This window comes from Perca fluviatilis, chromosome 3, assembly GCF_010015445.1.
Source record: "Perca fluviatilis chromosome 3, GENO_Pfluv_1.0, whole genome shotgun sequence".
In the NCBI taxonomy this organism is placed as follows: Eukaryota; Metazoa; Chordata; class Actinopteri; order Perciformes; family Percidae; genus Perca; species Perca fluviatilis.
This window is the reverse complement of record NC_053114.1, coordinates 4,379,037-4,390,415: the sequence shown is the minus strand read 5'-3', so window position 1 is coordinate 4,390,415 and position 11,379 is coordinate 4,379,037.

The window sequence follows — 11,379 nt, the reverse complement described above, 5'->3', positions numbered from 1 at the left end:
TCAAAATCTGCGATGGGCTGGATTTGGCCCGCGGGCCTTGAGTTTGACACATGTGGCATAAATACATGCTGTAAAACTGATGTACATACATAATGTACATACATGATATGAGGGGAGGAGGGAGTTTGCACCACCAGATAACCCATATTTCTGTTATAAAAAATAAAACAATTAAAATAACATGACTAAATAAGGGGGGTTCGTCTCCAGAGTGTCAGCTGGGAACAAATTAAGACAGTGATGGCAAACTGGGAGTGATCCCAGTGGCATCGATAGAAGAGAAGTGAAATGAATGGGTTCAATCATCTTTTTTTTAAAATGTTAAACCATTGCTGCAATACATTTACCCGGGAAACCATTACTACAGTTTATACTCATTTTGTGCAGTATTTTGCATTTTATGTCATTCTCTGATTTAAAGTGTTATATATCTTTTGTGTGCATGTTATAGGTTTACAAAGTGAAAAAGCCCCCCCCCCAAAGGGACTTACCATCTCCAACAGAAAACACTGTTCATAAACTGCTCCAAACAGCTCTGTTGTAGTCCAGCCTTTACTTCAGAGACAAACGTGCGTCACTTTGGAACACACGTTATAATGCTCGCCTAGCTGATAGCGTGGCACGCCTATCAGCTAGTAGTCCTTACCTAGCTGCTGCGCATGTGCAACTCCCAACAAAGATGGAACCGAAGTGAGATGCCTCACTCTGTAGCTAAAACAGAGAGCTCAACACACAGGGTGAAAAGAGGAGCTGCAGCAATGTGCAGTACAAAAATATGGTGTTTTTTTTTTTATTTAAACCACATAAACCTATTCTGGTACAACCTTAGTGAAAATGCTGTTTGATGGTTGATATGCGTGAGAACAAATCCAGTACAGTATCTGTATTGTACAATTTATTATAATAATAATTTAAGGTATAGCCTCCTTCTTGGGTTGACTTAAAGAATAAGAATGCTTTCATTCTGTAATCTTTTTATTGTGAAATCGAGGCCAAAACCAAGTGTCAGTTAAAGGCCCTGACACACCAACCCGATTATCGGCCGTCGGACAGTCTGGCGAGTTCGGTGACTCAAGTCTGTTCAGTGTGTGGAGGAGCCGTCGGCTTTAAACAGTGGGCAGTTGGACTCAATGACCAATCTGATTGGTGGAGTGCTAGCCCTTGACTAGCGAATCAGTGCACTTATGTTAAAACACTTACCGGAAATGACGAGCGGGATGAGCGTGACGAACGCCTCTCAAAATCTGACGAAAATCTTTCAAACTGACCTTTGTCGATCAAAAAAAACAGACAGATTCAGCAACTGTATGGCCTCTTTCTCGCTTAAAATGTTTTCAGAAACATTTTTCGGTGAACTTTACGGTCGGCTTTGAAATTCGGCAGAAGCCAGACCCACGTGACGCGTTTGTCATTTCCGGTTTTCATTTTTTGGGCGAAATACAGATTAGCGCTGCCTGCTGTTATGGAGACATATTACGTCTTGCGCACGAGCAGAACGTACGCTCAAGTCGGCGTCTCTTCGGTGTGTTCCGAGGCACTTTTGGGACCGACGGGAGCCGAATGATCAGTCCGACGGTCGGCCGTCGGGTTGGTGTGTCAGGAGCTTAACACTGACTAACACTTCCCTACCCAGCCTGTGGCTCTCAGCCCCGTTCCCATTGAATGCCACTCAAGACATCAACCTTTAAAAGTGTATATAAATGTATGGTATCATTTTTCTTAAAGGCTCAGTAATTTCCTTAAACAGCTGGTCACTGTAGTTGTAAGCCAACGTTACTCGAACACGAGTCAGTGGTGCATTTGTTGGGGACTATTTTTCATTTGTGGATTCATACACATTTGGTGCTTGAATGAGTATTTCCAGCGGCATATTTCTGTGCTTTTAATAGTGTTTTGGATGCCAGTGGTGCTCTATGGCCCAATGGATTAAGATATATCAGGCTTTGGATACACACAAAAAGTTCATTGCTGTTTGTTTTTTTCATAGGATATGTTGACAAGGAGAAAAAACACGGAATCCTGTTCATTTAGTTTAGGTTATGGCTGCGTATGATCAGCAATCAAAGTGTAATTACACTTAAAGTGAACTGAACAGAGCACTGTAAAATAATGATATAAATTAAGATAGTAACACCGTTCATGGCAAACACGCCATGGCAAACACAGTGGCGCTTCTCGCAGCAATCACCTCCACTCCCCCTGCAGCCCCGCCAGAGCCTGCTCCCACCCAATCTCTCCGTAATAAAATGATTCATATTATATTTGATATGGCCCAGATAGATCATGAAGACGCATTGTTCCCCATGCCTCAAGTGGAAGTATTATTATGCCATGTTGTTGCTGTTGCTGTTGTTAGTGCTGGTGTTTTGGTGTAGAGGTCACACTATATTTCTTTTGCAGGTGAACCGTGGCTGTGAGATTGGCCAGGGCAACAGAAAGAGAAATCACAGCAGAGAGGAAGGGAAATCGGATCAGCGAGCACAATAAAGCAGCAACTCCAAAGAAAATGACCCGGGAAGTAAGCCACATGCCCACCTCTCAGAGGGTGTGTGTGTGTGTGTGTGTGTGTGTGTGTGTGTGCGCTTGTGGAATATATATATATTTTAGGGAAAGAAAGACTGTGATACATATAACTACAGGCTGTCGTTTTGTTTGCTCACTCCCGTAGCAAAATGGAGGACATACATCGTCTCTTATTGCCTTAAAAAAAAATAAAAAAATGAGGGGGAAAAAAAGGGGGGGCCCCACAATGCAATTCCAGTTGCCCTTGGGTGTGGCTTGGCGCTGGTCACTCAGGGAGTGTGCTGCAGGAGTCACATGGCTCAGATGGATCGCATCAATTTGCCACAAAAACAATACCCCCCCCCACCCTTCTCTTTCTTTCTCCTTCCCTCCTTCATATATTCTTCCTTCTTTCTCCATCTTTCTCTACTCTCCCCGAGCCCTCAGTCCATCATCACTTAATATAAGAGAAGATTAAAATCCTCAGTCTGACCTCTCTTTTCATCCCCCCCTTTTCTCACTTTTTCTCCCTCGGCTGTACTCTCTTCATCGCCTCTGCAAATGTTCCTTATGCCTCTCTCATCCTTTCTTTGTAACTCTTCTCACTTTCTTATTCTCTCCCTTATTCGCCCCTTTTCTCTGCACAAAACTGAAAGTGAAACGTGAATTCATAATATTAACTGATCTCTCCCCCAGTCACTTATCTCTTTTTATCTTTTTTAAATAATTTTTCTGTTTCTCCATATCATGTATTCTCTTCTCTAAATTGTATGTCACTTTATTTCCTTCATTTCCTTCACACTTTATTTCCTTCATTTAGTCCATTCCAAATGTGTGTCACTGGTATGTTATCATAGGACATCACTCAAGGTTAATATTTTTTTTTTAACACATGATTGGTATTAATTACAGAAAAAAAGCAGTAATATTAGTGTTATCAGCAGTGATATCAAAACACTCAATAACAATTTGGTTCAATACAAATTATGTGTGTGTGTGTGTGTGTGTGTGTGTGTGTGTGTGTGTGTGTGTGTGTGTGTGTGTGTGTGTGTGTGTGTGTGTGTGTGTGTGTGTGTCTGTCTCTGTGTCTGTGTCGTCCCCTGCTCTACATCTCCCACTGAGCAGAAGGTCACTACTGCCACCCTGTGGCCATCTTTGGAACAGCATAAGGCGGGGGTGTCCAATAGTCTCAATAGGGCCACACTGGAAAGAGAGAATCACAAGGTCTTTACAGCTTTTTACTGGTTTGAATGATTGTCTATGTGATTGTCTTTTATGTAATGTATGTCCCTGTGTATGTATTGCCTTTTTTTTAACCTGATTGGCACCAAGACAAATTCCAATCAACTGTGTTGACATGGCAATAAAGTATTGAACTTGAACTTGAAATAAAGCCCTAAAAAAGTCGGCAAAAATGTTCCTCAGCCATCATAGAAAAGAAGCGGCCAAAAGGTAGAATGATGAATGATTTTTAGATAATTTTTTTTATGTAACTTTATTTTTATACACACTAAAAACTGTAAGCTTTTTCCAAAGCTTTTCCTCCACATCTCAGGGTCTTCCTCAGCAGATGGAGTTTGGTCAGATGTCATGAGGACAGCTCAGTAGTCATTAACCCTCCTGTTGTCCTCGGGTCAGTGTCTACATCAGAAATTTGAGATTCTTTCATCCAAATTGTCTAAAAGAAATTACATGGGTGGTTCCATACAACGGTTTAAATGGTTTCACAACAGTATCCTGAAATTAAACTTTGACAAAGCACAAAAGAATGTATATAATTTCATAGAAATAAGGTTTCTTGACCATGAATTCGAAAATAATATGTTGTAAAACTAGTGGCAATGCATTGGTGTGAGTGGTGTGTAGAGTGTGTATACTGATGGTAGTGCAGAAACAAAATGAAGAAAATGTTGAAAAAAGCATAAAAAACGATAAAAAAGCATAAAAAAAGTGTTCAATTTCAGTTTTGACATGGGAGGGCAACACAAGGGTTAAGTAGTCTATGTCCACCACGTTTCATTTACGTTAGATAAATTGTCCGTCCCCTTCCTCTTTCTTTGTGTTGGCGTTCTAACCTCCGGTGGATTTCTGAGGACTATGGTGAACTGCTCCTCAGATCTCTAGCCAGGTACCTAGACTATCTGTCCAATCTGAGTTTTCTGTTGCACGACTACAACTACTTTTGAACGCTCCACCAAAACAAGTTCCTTCCCGAGGCTATTTTGCAGAGAGGCACCGTGGCTCCATCCGGCGCTTTGCGCTGCCCATGACGATTGTGATTGGTTTAAAGAAATGCCAATAAACCAGAGCACGTTTTTCTCCCATCTCAGAATGCTGTGGACTAGCCAGACCCTCCTCCGAAGCGCTGTGAAGGAAGGTCTGGCAATGCGAGACTAGTCATTAGGTGACCTAAGTATGGAACTTACTAGCTAGGAAAACTCAACCAGCTGAAGACTGTGAGATGCAGTTAAAATGCTAGACCAATTTATGTTTTTTTAAGATTATTTTGGGGCATTTTTAGGCCTTTATTGACAGGACAGCTCAAAAAATGAAAGGGGAGAGAGAGAGGGAATGACATGCAGCAAAGGGCCGCAGGTCAGAGTCGAACCCGGGCCCGCTGCGTCGAGGAGTAAACCTCTACACATGGGCGCCCTCTCTACCAACTGAGCGACCCGGGCTCCCTTCATGTTTGTTTTTTGTGCGTGTTCAATCCCTCTCATTTGCCTCGAACCCATGGGCCACTGAGACACACACATTTTCTTCCAGCCACAAGGCCAGGACAAACACAATAAATGCAGGTGAACTAAAGCCTTCACTTTTGCTTTTCCTTCTTCACATTTCCCCGATTGTAATGCTCTACAGTGTGTCCTTTCTTTCCCTCATTCACATTCAATCAATCCCTACTCAGCCCTGCAGTTGGAGAAAGAAATAATAAACCCTGAAATAATAGCTTAAGCTGAAGTATTACTTTAATACTTCAATAGAAATAACCCGGTTCCAACATTTTGAAAGGAGCAGGCTCAGTTGCCTGAGGCTACACTGTAATGTGTGAGTGAAAGTATATGGGCTGTCACTTCAGATTAGAGAACAGCCTCAGCGTGCCTTTGACGGAAAGGTAACAGCGGTAATAGAAGGTGGAAGGGATTACAGTTCATACAAATCACATATGAATGGACACATAAGATGTCATTTTCAGCAAAGGCTTGTTTTACCACCAACTGGGCTGAATAAAAAAACTGTGTGTGTGTGTGTGTGTGTGTGTGTGTGTGTGTGTGTGTGTGTGTGTGTGTGTGTGTGTGTGTGTGTGTGTGTGTGTGTGTGTGTGTGTGTGTGTGTGTGTGTGTGTGTGTGTGTGTGTGTGTGTGTGTGTGTGTGTGTCTGTGGGAGTGTGTTTGTGTGTGTGTGTGTGTGTGTGTGTGTGTGTGTGTGTGTGTGTGTGTGTGTGTGTGTGTGTGTGTGTGTGTGTGTGTGTTTTTGTTGTGTGTGTCTGTGTGAGTCTCTGTGTGTGTGTGTGTGTGTGTGTGTGTGTGTGTGTGTGTGTGTGTGTGTGTGTGTGGTTGTGTGTGTGTGTGTGTGTGTGTGTTTATGTTTGTGTGTGTGCGTGTGTGTATGTGTGTCTGTGTGTTTATGTGTGTCTGTGTGTGGACACATGGACACATAAGATGTCATTTTCAGCAAAGGCTTGTTTTACCACCAACTGGGCCTGAATAAAAAAAACTGTGTGTGTGTGTGTGTGTGTGTGTGTGTGTGTGTGTGTGTGTGTGTGTGTGTGTGTGTGTGTGTGTGTGTGTGTGTGTGTGTGCGTGTGTGTGTGTCTGTGTGTGTATGTGTGTCTGTGTGTGTGCATGTGCGTGTGTGTTTGTTTTGTGTGTGTGTGTGTGTGTGTTTGTGTGAGTCTCTGTATGTGTGTGTGTGTGTGTTTATGTTTGTGTGTGTGTGTGTGTGTGTATGTGTGTCTGTGTGTGTATGTGTGTCTGTGTGTGTGTGCATGTGCGTATGTGTTTGTTTGTGTGTATGTGTGTGTGTGTCTGTGTGAGTCTCTGTATGTGTGTGTGTGTGTGTGTGTGTGTGTGTGTGTTTATGTTTGTGTGTGTGTGTGTGTGTGTTGTGTGTCTGTGTGTGTATGTGTGTCTGTGTGTGTGTGCGTGTGTGTTTGTTTGTGTGTCTGTGTGTGTGTGTGTGTGTGTCTGTGTGTGTGTTTGTGTGCTGTATGTTTGTTTGTGTGTTGTGTGTGTGTCTGTGTGTGTGTGTGTGTGTGTCTTGTGTGTGTGTGTTTTTGTGCGTGTGTGTTTGTTTGTGTGTCTGTGTGTGTGTCTGTGTGTGTGTGTGTGTTCTGTTGTGTGTGTGTGTGTGTGTGTGTGTGTGTGTGTGTGTGTGTGTGTGTTTGTTTGTTTCAAAGACGTCCAGATATTATGGGGAGGATTTTTATATTCCATATTCCATATTTCTTGCATGGGGGGGGGAGGGGCCATCGTTTTCTGTACACTGCTAATTAATCTACAATGAACATTCACAACAAATACAGTAAGTAGCTTTGAATGATATGGCTCTATCTGGCTTCCGTGCAGTTTTGAATTAAACAAAACCTTCGTTACAAAACAACACTGACAATAGCAACCGGAACATCATCATAAGCATGACGGACAATAAAAAAAAAATTTGCGAAAATATTTTCTTAGCGATTTCACATACTGAATGAAAAATGCATGTGTTTATTTTTTATGTGAAGATTTCTTTCAATTTTGTATTTCTTGAATCTGCACATGCAGGAACATACAGCTTCAGAAAGGTACATATGTGCTGCCTGTTCCAGTAATCAACTACCAAAAAAAAGAAAAATCAATTTCTCTTTACAAAAGCGGTCTTCTTGTGTTTCTAAGTCATTAAAGGCATTCCTTGGAAATGTCTTTGATGTGCTATCGGATTTAGATAGTGATTATTTATTCTACGAAAGGCAATATGAACCCAAATAGGATAATAACAATCCTATCAGGTCTGTGTCATTAAAAAAAAAACACATGGCCAAAGTGAATATGAAGTGAGTTAGATGGTAATTAGCAGGAAGTCATGCAAGAAATATGGAGTATGGAATATAAAAATCCTCCCCATAATATCTGGACCTCACCCACACACACACACACACACACACACACACACACACACACACACACACACACACACACATTCACACACACACACACACACACACACGCACGCACATGCAAGCACACACACACACAGACACGCACAAACACACACACACACACACAGACACGCATACACACACACACACACACACACAGACACGCACACAGACACACACACAAACACACACACGCACACTGAATTGGTGCTTTTCACGATATTTCTCTCAACTGATTAGGGTTAGGGTTAGGGTTAGGGTTAGGTGCCTTGAAGTCGACGGTGGGGGCTTAAAACACAATCGAGCGCATGAAACCTAAAGGAAAACAGTTATTTATGTCAGTATTACTGTAACATTGTTTTCAGCACTGTGGCTGAGGGTTGTGGTTAGTTGCTGTGATATATTTTCATTGATTTATATTCAAGCTGTATCTTTTTCCCATAATTGGGCATTTTAGTGCTGACCTTACCCCATACCTGTGTGCAAAATCCTCAACAAATGACACATTTACATATTTCCTAAAAGAGCCCTCTGTCTTTCAGCCCCAACATGTTGATTCCTTCCTGCTACAGCATTTCATTTTGGATCCTATGGAGCTATGTGGACTTACTGAAGCCCTGGACATTGATCATGTTGTGGTTAATGTGTACAGGACCATGGTTAATGATCGGTGAAATGAGAGAGATGTTGAAATAAGAACACGTCTCCGCTTCCTGTTGGATTCTTGTGCTGGCTTCACATGAAACATCATTTTGAGACTGTTTCCATCCAAACATTGCTTACCAGAATACTGTGTAGTTGATGACAAATATAAGATGGAAGTCATTCACCTCAAGGGTCATTGAAATGGTATTTTTTTTAATTCTGGCACAGCAGAAATAAGCTAAAGTAAATTAATACATTGAATTAAGGTTGTAGAAAATCCCAATATCATAAGAAGCAGGCCTACACAGCAGTAAGAAGGCTAGCAGCAGCTCTCTGTCCCCAAACCCACTCACTCTTCAGACAGCCCATGCAGTGATGATGAGATGGAGCGGGATCAGTTCCTTGTGTGCTTCCTTGACATTTCATTTACCATTAGCTTTGTATTTTCTCATTTTTGTTACCTTACATGTGCATTTTTCAATCGTATCTCTTTTTTTGATCTCAAAACAATTCAGAGATATTTAGACATAGGCTTTATTACAGTTTTTTTTCCGATTGCTAGACAGTGACAGTGAGCACAACTGGAGTAACGTGCAAAACTGTAACTACAGGACGAAACTGTGTTTTTCATTGCTTGAACACAGTTTTCCAAACTATACACATTTATCCCATGGCTTTAACATCAACAACACTGTGGATTTACAGCACTTTGTTCAAATGCTAACACACTGCTGTCAAAACTTTTAACCACACATTCAGAACAGAATGGATTTCAGTCTGGTGCATTTCCAAACACTGCTGATTGCGATGGTCTCTTGTTTTAGACTTGTTAGTGAACACATACTGTATATACAGTATGAAAAGCTCATAAAGCATTTTTTTGGAAATAAAGAAAAAACAAGTAAGAATGAAGCAGTTATACATTGTACCGTTTGACCATGGCCGCAGGAACCAGGGGTGCGGAGGGTGCTGCAGCACCCCCTTAGCGAAAGGCAGACAAACTACAACCATAATTAATAATTACATACATTTATTTGAATGAATTGATTATTGATGTTAAATTAACCTACTCCCTTTCATTACAATTAAATGTAATTTGATTTTAAATTGTGGCTGGTAAGAGATAAACACATAGCTTGATCAGAATGAATTTGCCAATTTTGCCAAGAGCCAGGCGCGCCCCGCGCCTCTGACACTCATTCATGAGTGAAGATAGTTGTGGAAACTTTCCAGGCGGGTCAACAGTACAGAAGTTGGCTTGCCTGTAACATGGCACGAAAGCGCATTTTGGATTTCTTCATAAATCAACCACAGGCTAAAAAGCCTAATAGACCTGAGTCAGAAAGCCCAGCAACCATAACCAAAAGAAGTAGCAGCTAGCACCTCCATACCTGTGACTCCCACAGCGTATTTTGTGGCTCAGTGTTTGATCTTGTAGTAGGCCTATTCTGTACCGTTGTCGTAACTTTGTGCCTACATTATATCCTGCGTTACCCGTGCCTAGTTTTGCCCTGTCTTGGATTTTGGATTTCATTCTTGTTTTGGTTTTTCCGCTTGTGGAGCGTTGTGATGGATGCGGTGTGGTGTGTGGTGGTTGACTTTGGCTGAAAACGTCACTCTCGAAAATTTGTCAGCACGCCCAACTCAAAATATGTTCCCGCGGCCATGCGTTTGAGAGAAACAGTGACCAGGTAAAAGAGCAAAGATACCAACATGTCCAGGTAAGATGTCTTAGGTTACATACACAGTTGTGAAAATGTGAAAAACACTTCCTTTACTATAGTAAAACTGTGGACTTTCTGTTTTTCACAAATTAATGGAGGTGGAAGCAATGGAAACTCCAAATTCATTTGTATTTATAGATGATGCTGGTGCTTGGCAAGCCAGAACATCCAATGTTCTTTGTTATTACGTACCTTTAGTTTTTAACTTTTTTTCCCCCAGTCATTACATTAACTACTACAGGCAAAACTAAATGATATATCTTTTGAAGCAAACTGCAGAATTTCACTCCTTTCTTTAAAGAAACTATTGATTAGTGTGAAGTCACCTAAATTGCTCATATTATGCTTTTTGGCTTTTCCCCTTTTCTTTATTGTGTTATATATCTTTTTTTGCACGTTATAGGTTTACAAAGTGAAAAAAAAAATTCCCCCCGAAGGGACTTACCATCTCCAACAGAAAACACTGTTCACAAACTGCACCAAACAGCTCTATTGTAGTCCAGCCTTTACTTCCATGACGAACGATCGTCACTCTGTAACACACGTTATGATGCTTGCCTAACTGCTAGCGTGGCACGCCCTCATACTCTGCTTCTGACTGGCTAGTAGTCCTTACCTAGGTACTGTCAGGCACACCCTCATACTCTGCTTCTGAATGGCTAGTAGTCCTTACCTAGGTACTGTCAGGTCACGCACGCCTCATACTCTGCTTCTGACTGGCTAGTAGTCCTTACCTAGGTACTGTCAGGGCACGCCCTCATACTCTGCTTCTGACTGGCTAGTAGTCCTTACCTAGCTACTGCACATGTGTGACTCCCAACAAAGATGGAACAGAAGTAAGATGCCTCACTCTGTAGCTAAAACAGAGAGTGCAACACACAGGGTGAAAAGAGGAGCTGTAGCAATGTGCAGTAAAACGAAAATATGGTGTTTTTTTTAAATTAAACCACATAAACCTATTCTGGTACAACCTCTAATTACAATTTCCATCCATCTTCCTCCACTTATCCGGTGTCGGGTCGCGGGGGGAGCAGCTCTAGCAGGGGACCCTAAACTTCCCTTTCCCGAGCCACATTAACCAGTTCCGACTGGGGGATCCCGAGGCGTTCCCAGGGTGGAGATATAATCCCTCCACCTAGTCCTGGGTCTTACCTGAGGCCTCCTCCCAGCTGGACGTGCCTGGAACACCTCCCTAGGGAGGCGCCCAGGGGGTATCCTTACCAGGTGCCCGAACCACCTCAACTGGCTCCTTTCGACGCGAAGGAGCAGCGGCTCTACTCCGAGCTCCTCATGGATGACTGAGCTTCTCACCCTATCTCTAAGGGAGACGCCCGCCACCCTCCTGAGGAAACCCATTTCGGCCCC